This window comes from Pan paniscus, chromosome 1, assembly GCF_029289425.2.
Source record: "Pan paniscus chromosome 1, NHGRI_mPanPan1-v2.0_pri, whole genome shotgun sequence".
Classification (NCBI taxonomy): domain Eukaryota; kingdom Metazoa; phylum Chordata; class Mammalia; order Primates; family Hominidae; genus Pan; species Pan paniscus.
In genome coordinates this window covers 186688041-186699495 of record NC_073249.2, presented here as the reverse complement: position 1 = coordinate 186699495, position 11455 = coordinate 186688041, and the positions used below count along the sequence as shown (strand labels likewise).

The following is an 11455-nucleotide window of genomic DNA, read 5'->3' as shown; positions in this document are numbered from 1 at the left end:
GAATCAACTTTTGCAAAGGATTTTAATGGCCTCAGCCTGCACATACTAAACCATTCCATCCCAGTCCAGTGCCCCTTCTCCATCACAATCAAGTGCCATAATCAGTAGTTTATAGGCAGTAGTGGGTGGAGGATATTTTTGACTGAGAGAGCTGGGAAGAGGAAGACATTTTGTCCAAATTAAGAGCTGTTTGCTGCCTTACCTTCTTGTGAGATCTTGATGCTTAGAATGTTTTGGAACAAACATTCCAAGCAAATACATGTTGCTTGGAATGCAACACGTAGCATCTTCCCATAAGCCTTGGTAATGCTCTCAGATGGACACTCAAAAATACCTGATACCAGCTGGGTACAGTGGCTCATGTCTGTAATCCTAGCACTTTAGGAGGCTGAAGTGGGTGGATTACTTGAGCCCAGGAGTTTGAGACCAGCTTGGGCAACATAGCAAGACTCCGTCTCTAATTTTATTTTTATTTTTAAAAAAATATTTCTTAAAAAATAAAATAAAATAAAAAAGACATAAAAAAGAACACCAATACCACATACAACAAGGCTGTTCCTTCCCCAATATTTAGCAATATACCAAGAGAAAATAAATTATGAGAACGTTTTCCAACAATTCTCCATACTGCAAAGAGGAGACTGTACAATATTACTGAAAGAAAAACAAAGAAACATAGAAACAAAAAGAAGATAAATCAGGTCAAGATGTCCAAGGACTGCAGACTTCTGTACCCAAAGCTGGGTGCCTGGTTTTCTTAATGACCATAATGTCCCATCTTCATTTCTACTTTATTTTTTGTGTTCTTGACGTAAGTGGATTCAAATACCTTTGTTTTTTATGAATTAGAACACAAATAAATCTATTTAATAAGTCATAAATTATTGACATAAAAATCTTTACTTATGAGAAATAAGTGCAGCATAAAGAGACCAACAGTAGGAGCCAGATCACCTTATAAGTTTTTTTTTTTTAATTGAGACAGTCTCACTCTGTCGCCCAGGCTGGAGTGCAGTGGTGTGATCTTGACTCACTGCAACCTCCATCTCCCAGGTGCAAGCGATTCTCCTGCCTCAGCCTTCCCGGTAGCTGGGATTACAGGAACGTGCCACCACACCTGGGTAATTTTTGTATTTTCACTAGAGGCGAGGGTTTCACCATGTTGGCCAGGCTGGTCTCAAACCCCTGATCTCAAGTGATCCACCCTCCTCGGCCTCCCAAAGTGCTGAGATTACAGACATGAGCCACCGAGCCCAGCTTTTTTTTTTTTTTTTTTGAGACAGGGCTTTGCCATGTTGCCCAGGTTGGCCTCGAACTCCTAGACTCACATAATCTGTCTGGCTAGGCCTCCTAAAGTGCTGGGATTACAGCCATACCCCCAGTTTTGTAAATAAAAAAGTCTAGGTCAGGTGAGGTGGCTCACCTATTAAAAATACAAAAATTAGCTGGGCGTGGTGGCAGGCACCTGTAATCCCAGCTACTCGGGAGGCTGAGACAGGAGAATCACTTGAACCTGGGAGGCAGAGGTTGCAGTGAGCCAAGATTGCACCACTGCACTCTAGTCTGGGCAACAGAGTAAGACTCAGTCTCAAAAATAAACAACAACGACAACAACAAATGGGGGTAGGGAGTGATGGAATAAATTATTTTTATCAATCTTTTTTTTTGAGACAGAGTCTGGCTCTGTCACCTAGGCTGGAGTGCAGTGGCATGCTCTCGGCTCTCTGCAACCTCCCCTCCCGGGTTCAGGCAATTCTCCTGCCTCAGCCTCCGGAGCAGCTGAGATTATAAGCTTATAAGCTTGCCACCATGCCCAGCTAATTTTTGTATTTTTAGTAGAGATGGGGTTTTACCATGTTGGCCAGGCTGACCTCGAACACTTGGCCTCAAGTGATCTGCTCGCCTTGGCCTCCCAAAGGGCTGGGATTACAGGTGTGAGCCACCACTCCCTGCTTCTTTTTGGCAATTCTTTCAGCTCCAAGATTTTGTGCTTCTATGGTGTCAGATTTATCAATATAACTTAATAGTTCTCTACTTCTTTTTTTTTTTTAAGGAATACCACTAAAAAGGACAGGAAAGAAAATTGTACCATATCTGGGAATTTAAATTAAAAGTTGTAGGCAACATCTCCATATTTAGATACTGAAAAGAAAATACTCAAATTTCAGTTCAAGACAATATAAATGTGCCAAACTAGTTGTATTAACTAGGAGCCATGTATTGAGCAAAACAGTAGAATAGTTGGGCGTGGTGGCGTGCACCTGTAGTCCCAGCTACTCCAGAGGCTGAAGCGGGAGGATCACTTATGCCCAGGAGTTTGAGGCTGTCGCGTATTGTGATTATGCCTGTAAATAGCCACTGAACTCCAGCCTGGGCAACATAGTGAGACCCTGCTCTAAAATAATAACAATAATCTTAAGTTATCTTACTTTTTTTTTTGAGCAGAGTCTCACTCTGTTGCCCAGGCAGGAGTGCATTGGTGTGATCTCTGCTCACTGCAACCTCTGCCTCTCAGACTCAAGCGGACAGGTGTGGCAGCTTACACCTATAATCCCAGCACTTTGGAAGGCTGAGGTGGGAGAATTGCTTGAGGCCAGGAGTTGAGAACCAGTCTGGGCAACAAAGCAAGACCCTGTATCTACCCCTGCTCCCCACCAAGAAAGAAAAAGCTGGGTATAGTGGTGCATGCCTGTAGTCTCAGCTACTCTGGAGGCTGAGATGGGAGGATTGCTTGAGCCAGAGAGTTTGAGGCTGTAATGAGCTACGATCACACCACTGCACTACAGGTTGGGTGACAGAGCAAGACCTGTCTCAACCAAAAACTGAAAACTAAAGTCAGAGATGGAGGATGTCAGGAGTGTAAGAGACTAATCCATGAATTTTCAAAAAGTCTTGTCTAGAGTTAAGAGTGTATTATTGGCCGAGGGCAGTGCCTCACACCTGTAATCCCAGCACTTTGGGAGGCTGAGGTGGGCAGATCATCTGTGGTCAGAAGTTTGAGACCAGTCTGGCCAACGTGGTGAAATCTTGCCTTTACTAAAAATACAAAAATTAGCCAGGTGTGGTGGCTTCATGCCTGTAATCCCAGCTACTCAGGAGGCTGAGGCAGGAGAATCGCTTGAACCTGGGGAGCAGGAGTTGCAGTGAGCCGAGATCTCACCATTGCATTCCAGCCTGGGTGACAGAGCGAGACTCCATCTCAAAAAAAAAAAAGAAAGAAAGAAAGAAAGAAAGTGCTATTAGGTATAATTTACAATATATAATTTAGATTTTTAATAAATACTTGGTTTTAAAATGTCTTTTGGAAATTTGGGATAGATATTGAATAGTGAGTGCCTATATGTTTTTAAAGGCTTTGGAAATAATCAAGTGTATTCATTCAACTTATTCAATAAATATTTATTGACAGCTACAGTATCCCAAGCACTGGGACAAGTCAGTGAGCAAAACAGATGAGGACCCTTGTGATGCTTGGGGAAGACAGACAACAGCAATAGACATGCTAAATAACCAAAGTAAACAATAGATTCTAAGGCAATAAGTAACAGGGAATTTAAAAAAAGAAATAGAACAGGACAGGAAGGAGTGCTAGTGACTACAGGAATGTTGTAATTTTTTTTTTTTTTTGAGACAAAGTCTCTCTCTTGTTCCCCAGGCTGGAGTGCAATGGCGTGATCTTGGCTGCGCGATCTCAGCTCACCGCAACCTCTGCCTCCTGGGTTCAAGCAATTCTCCTGCCTCAGCCTCCCGAGTAGCTGGGATTACAGGTGCCTGCCACCACGCCCAGCTAATTTTTGTATTTTTTAGTACAGACGGGGTTTCACCACATTGGCCAGGCTGGTCTTGAACTCCTGACCTCAGGTGATCTGCCCACCTTGGCCTCCCAAAGTGCTGGGATTACAGGCTTGAGCCATCGCGCCCGGCCAGGAGTGCTGTAATTTTAAATAGGATGGTCAAGGTAGGTCTCATTGAGAAGGGACACTTGTTCAAAGACTTGAAAAAAGATAGGGGATTTAGCCATGTGGTCATTGGGGGAAGAGGCTCTTAAGCAAGAGGAATAACACATGCAAAGGCTCCAAGGAAAAAGTGAGCCTGGTGTGTTTGAGAAACAGTGACTAGGCCAGTGTGCCTGAAGGAGAGTGAGCAATAAGGGGAGTGGAGGGGGATGACAATAGAGGCAGCCAGAGCCTGAGTAGGTAGAGCTTTATAGGCCATTGTAAGGACCTTGTGTTTTCTCTAGATCAAGATGTCTCAGTCTCAGCACTATTGACGTTTTGATAGATAATCCTTTTTTGTAGAGGATTGCCTAGCTCAAAACATTGTAAAATATTAAGAAGGATGCTTGGGGCTGGGCCTGGTGGCTCATGCCTGTAATCCCAGCACTTTGGGAGGCTGAGGCAGGTGAATCATCTGAAGTGAGGAGTTTGAGACCAGCCTGGCCAACATGGTGAAACCCCGTCTCTACTAAAAATACAAAAATTAGCCAGACATGGTGGCACACACCTGTAATCCCAGCTACTCAGGTAGCTGAGGCACGAGAATTGCTGAAGCCTGGGAGGTGGAGGTTGCAGTGAGCCGAGATCACACCACTGCACTCCAGCCTGGGTGACAAGAGCAAGACTCTGACTCAAGAAAAAAAAAAAATGAAGCATCTTTGGCCTTTTCCTACTTGACGCTAGTAGTCCCCTGCCAGTGTGACAGCCAAAAATGTCTCCAGACATTGTTAAATTCCCCTAGAGAAAAATCCTCCTCTCCTCTGATCCTTGTCAAGAACAACTAGCCTACATAATATCAAAAGCCTTTGGAGAATTGTAAGTAAAGGAGTGACATCTGACATGCTTTAAAACAACTTTATTGATATATAATTATATACCATAAAATTCACCTACAGGGTAAAATCTGTGGGTTTTAGTATACATAGTTGGGCAGCCACCACCAGAATCTATTTTAGAATGCTGTAATCACTCCCAAAAGAATCTTGTACCCATTATCAGTCAGTCACTCCCCATTTTCATTCTTTTGAATGTAGATATCCAGTCGTACCAGCACCTTTTGTTGAAAAGACTATCTTTCTGATTGAATTGTTTTGGCACCCTTGTCAAAAATGAATTGGTCATAATAGAAGAATTTATTTTTGAACTCTCATTCCTATTCCATTGATCTATATGTCATTCCTACACTACCACCACACTGTTTTGATTATAGTAGCTTTGTAGTAGGTTTTGAAATCAGGAAGTGAGAGTCTCAAAATTTGCTCTTCTTTTTCAGAGTTGTTTTGGCTATTCTAGTTCCCTTACATTTGCATATGAATTTTAGAATCAGCTCATCAATTTCTGCAAAAAAAATCCAGCTAGGATTTTTGTAGGGATTGCATTGAATCTGCAGATCAATTTGGGGAATATGTCCATTTTAAGATCAATTTGGGGAATATGTCCATTTTAATAATAAGTCTTCTGATCCATGAACATAGGAGGCCTTTCCATTTATTTACATCTGCTTTAATTTCTTTCAATGGTATTCTATAGTTTCCATTGTACAAGTCTTGCACTTCTTTTGTTAAATTTATTCCTGAATACATTATTTCTTGATGTTATTGTACATGGAATTGTTTTCTTCATTTGGAGAACAGCCTGTTGCATGGCCAGAGTAATGCCATTTTCAAGCAAAGCCTACATAATGACCCATATTTGACTCCTGCATACCAAAGCAGTCCCACAGAAACAATGCCTGTAGCATAGATAACCCCTCATAAAGATGCTTATCTAACTTCCCCAGTGGTCATGAGTTTTGCAAGAGCGTCTGAGACATGACTAACTGCACGTGTTTTACCAAAAAAAAACTTGCTATATAAAGGATATTTTCTGGAGGGCAGGTGCAGGTGTCCACTGTCTTGTAGCTGCCCAAGACAAGGCTCTGTTCTACCCGTCCTCACCTTCTTCCCCTGACCCATTCCCCAATGGGAAGCTTTTTAAAAATAACTCTATTGAAAGGCGTTTTTCCTCTCTTGTGCTTACCTTCATATTTCTAAATAATATACTATGCCACCATTCCTTGATTTGTCTATTTTTGGATTAAGCTAATACAATCCTCCTCTTCTCTCAATACAGTTACAGGACTGACTGTTTTAGATCCTCTCTCTCTCTCTCTTTTTTTTTTTTTCTTTTTTTTTTTTTTTTTTGAGAAGGCGTCTCGCCTTGTCGCCCAGGCTGGAGTGCAGTGGCGCGATCTCTGCTCACTACAAGCTCCGCCTCCCGGGAGTTCAAGCGATTTCCCTGCCTCAGCCTCCCAGCCTGTAGCTGGGATTACAGGCGCCCACCACCACGCCCGGCTAATTTTTTGCATTTTTAGTAGAGACGGGGTTTCACCGTGTTAGCCAGGATGGTCTCGATCTCCTGACCTCGTGATCCGCCTGCCTCGGCCTCCCAAAGTGCTGAGATCCCAGGCGTGAGCTACCGCGCGCCGACCTTTTTTTTTTTTTTTTTTTTTACATGGAGTCTCGCTCTGACCCCCTCCCTGGCTGGAGTGCGGTGGCCCGATCTCGGCTCACCGCAACCTCGCCTCCCAGGATCAAGCGATTCTCTTGCCTCGGCCTCCTGAGTAGCTGGGATTACAGGCATGTGCCACCACGCCAGGCTAATTTTGTATTTTTAGTGGAGATGGGGTTTCACCACGTTGGTCAGGCTGATCTCTAACTTCTGACCTCAGATGATCCGCCCGCTTGGCCTCCCAAAGTGCTGGGATTACAGGCGTGAGCCACCGCGCCCAGCCGGACACCTAGTTTTTTTTAAAATGCAGATATCAGAGACTTTCCCTTTCCTTTCAGCATTCTTCCCCACGTTCACCCTCCAACTTCTATCATGTGTAGTTTCACTTTTACAAGATCAAGATGGAAAACATTTACATTCAGTCTTTCGTGCTTTGTCTATAAGCTGATGCCAAGTTGAAATCAGCAGGGACTACTTCCATTGACTATGTAATTATGCAGAGCAAAGCCAAACCATTAATTATAATTTATATAAATTAATTTATTTCCTTTCTTGCTTAGGGTTTTATTTTTTTAATTATTGTCAAAGCTGTTTATGACAAAATATGAGCAAAGGAAGCCATTTTTCCCCTACTGACAGGAAATAAAGTACACTTTTTTTTACAAGATCACTTAACCAGTGTCAATGGATGTAAAAATTCAAAGAGGGATGAATAAATTCAAATTTTATTTTTGTATTTATTTATAAAAATAAATAACAATAAATATAAATTTTATATTTATTATAAAAATAAATATAAATTTAAGGTATTCGATAACTTATGGGACGTCTCAATTTGTGCTTTAAGGGCGCACGGCGCAGAGAGGCGCAGCAGAGGTTTTCCCGGTTTCGGATGCCAGGGGCCGGATGGTGGACTCCTCCCTGCAGCGAATCCTCAAAAGTCACTGCTTTGCCAGAGAGAAGAAAGGGGATCAAAGCCAGCGCCACCGTCCACGCCAGCCGCACCAGGCCCCTCCTCAGCCTGCACAGCCGCAGCGGCCGCAGCAGCAAGAGTTCCAGGGTCTCCCTCCGCTGCTGTAGTAACCCGGTCCGGGATCTCGGTGGTGCTCCTGATGCCCCTCGCGCACCCCTGATGCCGGTCGCCCACCCCTGAAGATTCCGGGTGGGCGAGGGAATTGTCAGAGGGATCACGATCTTTCAGCTACTCTACTCCTATGATCGACTGCATGTAACAGAGATTCTAACGTCCAACGACAAGACGAGGATTCTCAACGTCCACTCCAGGCTCACAGATGCCAAACTGGCATTAACTGGCGAGCCGTGCTGAGCGGCGGCAGCCTCTGCATCGGAGATTCCTGGTGGTGCGCTGCCCCAGGGGAGCGAGGATAGCTTTGCAGTTCCCCAGCAGTTCGCCGAGGAGCAGCTGAGCGCCGACCATGTCTTCATTTGCTTCCACAAGAACCACGAGGACAGAGCCGCCTTGCTCCGGACCTTCAGCTTTTGGGGCTTTGAGATTGTGAGACCGGGGCATCCCCCCCTTGTCCCCAAGAGACCCGACACTTGCTTCATGGCCTACACGTCGGGGAGAGAGTCTTTGGGCGAGGAGTAGTAGCGGCCGCAGTGGGGCTGGGCATCAAGCTCCTGGGGCCGCCCCAGCGTCTGCCGGGTGGGTGCGAACGGTAGGCTCGCTCATCTCGCCTGGGTTTATCCACATGTTGTAACTGCAAATGAATGTTAAAAAAAAAAAAAAAAAATTAGCCGGGCGTGGTGGCGCCTGCCTGTAATTTCAGCTACTTGGGAGGCTGAGGCAGGAGAATTGCTTGAACCCAGGAGGCGGAGGTTGTGGTGAACCAAGATCGTGCCGTTGCACTCCAGACTGGGCAACAAGAGTGAAACTCCGTCTCAAAAAAAAAAAAAAAAAAAAAAAAAAAGAAATGAAAATTGAGACATGATATGTTGGAAGATATAAGTGCCATTAACGAAATAGAGCAGAATAAGAGGGATCAGGAATGTTGGAGAGGGAGGATTGTAATGTTAAATAATTAGGATTTTGATGTAGAATTTTAATTTTATTTAGAATTGTTATTTGTATTACAGTAAGATAAAAATAATGAGATTAGAGTTAAATTGAATCCATGACTCTGAAAAGTCTCATTCAGCCAATGAAATGGTTAAACGTTTGCTTTGTTTTTGGCCCTGCTGACACCCTACGGTCACTGAAGATGATACATTGCAGCCCTGGTGCCTAAATCCTCCATGTTAACCTTCATAAAAAGAGTGGCCAGTGCCAAATCTCCAGGCAGAGAAATGCCTGATATATTTTGTTACTGATGGGAAGGAGGAATTTTTGGGGGATTTCAAGTATAATGTTGCAGGAGTCAAACAGGAAGGTTTGAGAAGAAAGTTTTCACGCCCAGGGACAGTCAAACCATGACAGGATTCAAATCAATGCCTATAATCAACTGGAACAAGTTAAATCTATATATACGCCCTGAATCCAGGATAATATAAAATAAAGAGATGTTAACATGAGATATGGTTAAAATATAGTTACAATGTAGAAGTAAATTATCAATATATGTTTATAAACAATTGAGAATATTATTTATTAAGTCAAATTATGAAAGTTCCACCTTAGAGCTATGGTCATGACTTGAGTAAACAATCACAATTATTACCATATAAGGAAGCACTGTCCAATAGAAATAAAAATGTGAGGCAGTGGTTCACGCCTTTAATCCCAGCACTTTGGGAGGCTGAGGCAGGCGGATCACGAGGTCAGGAGATTGAGACCATCCTGGCTAACACGGTGAAACCCCATCTCTACTAAAAATACAAAAATTAGCTGGGTGTGGTGGCGGGCGCCTGTAATCCCAGCTCGTTGGGAGGCTGAGGGAGAAGAATCGTTTGAATCTCATACTAGGTCTCCTCCTCCTCCTCCTCCTCTTCTTCTTCCTCGTACTAAGAATCACTTGAATCTCATAGTAGGTCTCCTCCTCATCCTCCTCTTCCTCCTCCTCCTCCTCTTTCCCCTTCCCCTTCTCCGTCTCCTTCTCCTTCTTCTTCTTCTTTTCTTCTTCAACAGGGTCTTGTTCTGTCACCCAGGCTGAAGTATACTGGCATAATCATAGCTTACTGCAGTCTCGAACTCCTGGGCTCAAACAATCCTCCCACCTCAGTCTCCTGAGTACCTGAGACTACAGAAGCACAACAATATGCCCGGCTAATTTTTACGTTTTTTGTAGAGACAAAGTCTCCCTGTGTTGCCTAGGCTAGTCTTGAACTCCTGGCCTCAAGCAATCCTCCTGCCTTGGACTTCCAAAGCACTGGGATTATAGGTATAGGCCACCATGCCTGGCTTTGTACTAAATCTTTGAAATCTGGTGTGTATTTTACTTTTTTTTTTTTTTTGAGACAGAGTTTCACTCTGCCACCCAGGCTGCAGTGCAGTGGTGTGGTCTCGGCTCACTGCAGCCTCCACCTTCTGGGTTCAAGTGATTCTCCTGCCTCAGCCTCCTGAGTAGCTGGGATTACAGGCGTGCACCACCATGCCCAGCTAATTTTTGTATTTTTAGTGGAGACGGGGTTTCACCATGTTGGCCAGGGTGGTCTCGAACTCCCCTCAGGTGATCCACCCGCCTCGGCCTCCCGAAGTGCAGGGATTACAGGTGTGAGCCACCGTGCCCAGCCAGCTCTTCTCAGTTTGTATTAGCCATATTTCAATTTGTATTACTCATATTTCACTAAAACTGTGATACTGGCATAAAGACAGACATATTGCTATATGTGGCCACAGGTTACCATATTGGACAACACAACCACAGGGCCTGAAAAATGAGTTGCTTGCCAGGCACGGTGGTGTGCACCTGTAGTCCCAGCTACCCAGGAGGCTGAGGTGGGAGAATCATTTGAGCCCAGGAGTTCGAGGCTGCAATGAACTATGATGACATCACTGCACTCCAGCCTGGATGACAGAGGAAGACTCAATCCATGCTTATTGTGATAACAAATTCCCCATGTATCCAAGTTGTAAAGAAAGGTAAGATGTACCTAATGAAGGGGTGGGCTTCATAATAAATCACAGAAATATCTGTTTATAATGATAGCCAATATTTATTTAGCACTTTCTATGCACCAGGCACTGTACCACAAGCTTCACAAGGGTAATCTCATTTACGTTAATCCTCACAACACCTAATAAGAGAATAATAATGGCTGATATTTACATAACATTGTTCTAGACATTTTGCATATATTAACACATTTGATCCTCAGGGAACCCCATGATGTAGTTTCTACTAGTTTTCAATTTTAAAGATCTGAGACACAAAGAGTTTAACAGCCTTACCTAGTAAGTACAGAGCCAGCATCTGTGTACATGTATTTTAAAAATATACATTATTATTTTTCTAATCTTAGAAAGAGAAGAGTCATATTGAATGATTTGATTTCAAGTACATTGAGCAAATGAATCAAAGATCATTTTATTCTGTTGAATGATACATGGCCATAAAAGATGTTGTGACTATGCAGTACTTGTTAAATTTTATCTTTATCTTTGAATAAGATAAAGCAATCCTATCAAAACTCACTAAACTCTTTATGACCCCCAAAAGGCCTGTGGAACAAATAAACCCATGAGAGATGAGCCCTCTTTTCCGATGTAATAGCCTTGGGGGAGGTGGACCAGAAAGCTGCTGAGCCTGCTCTAATTGGCACAAACAGGGAAGGAAAAAATCTCATAAAATGTTGTCTTGGGCTTTTCAACTTTCTCTGGACAGGATTCCAGTACTATTAAGGCATATCTCAAAAGTGCCCCTAATTTCATGTCTGTGGCCAGTCATGACTATTTTAAGAACACCCTGAATTATAAGAATAGGTAATGGTGCCATCTCCTTCTATAGAAAAGCATTTTTAAAACTTTTTGTTTTATAGAAATATCCATCCTAAAATTTATGTGAAATTTCAAG

General features: G+C 43.3%; 1 pseudogene; it reads left to right on the top strand.

Moving 5' to 3' along the window:
* The first annotated feature begins 7376 nt into the window (after nt 1-7376).
* On the top strand, nt 7377-10298 carry LOC100969509 (ornithine decarboxylase antizyme 1-like; annotated as a pseudogene).
* The last annotated feature ends 1157 nt before the right edge of the window (nt 10299-11455 follow it).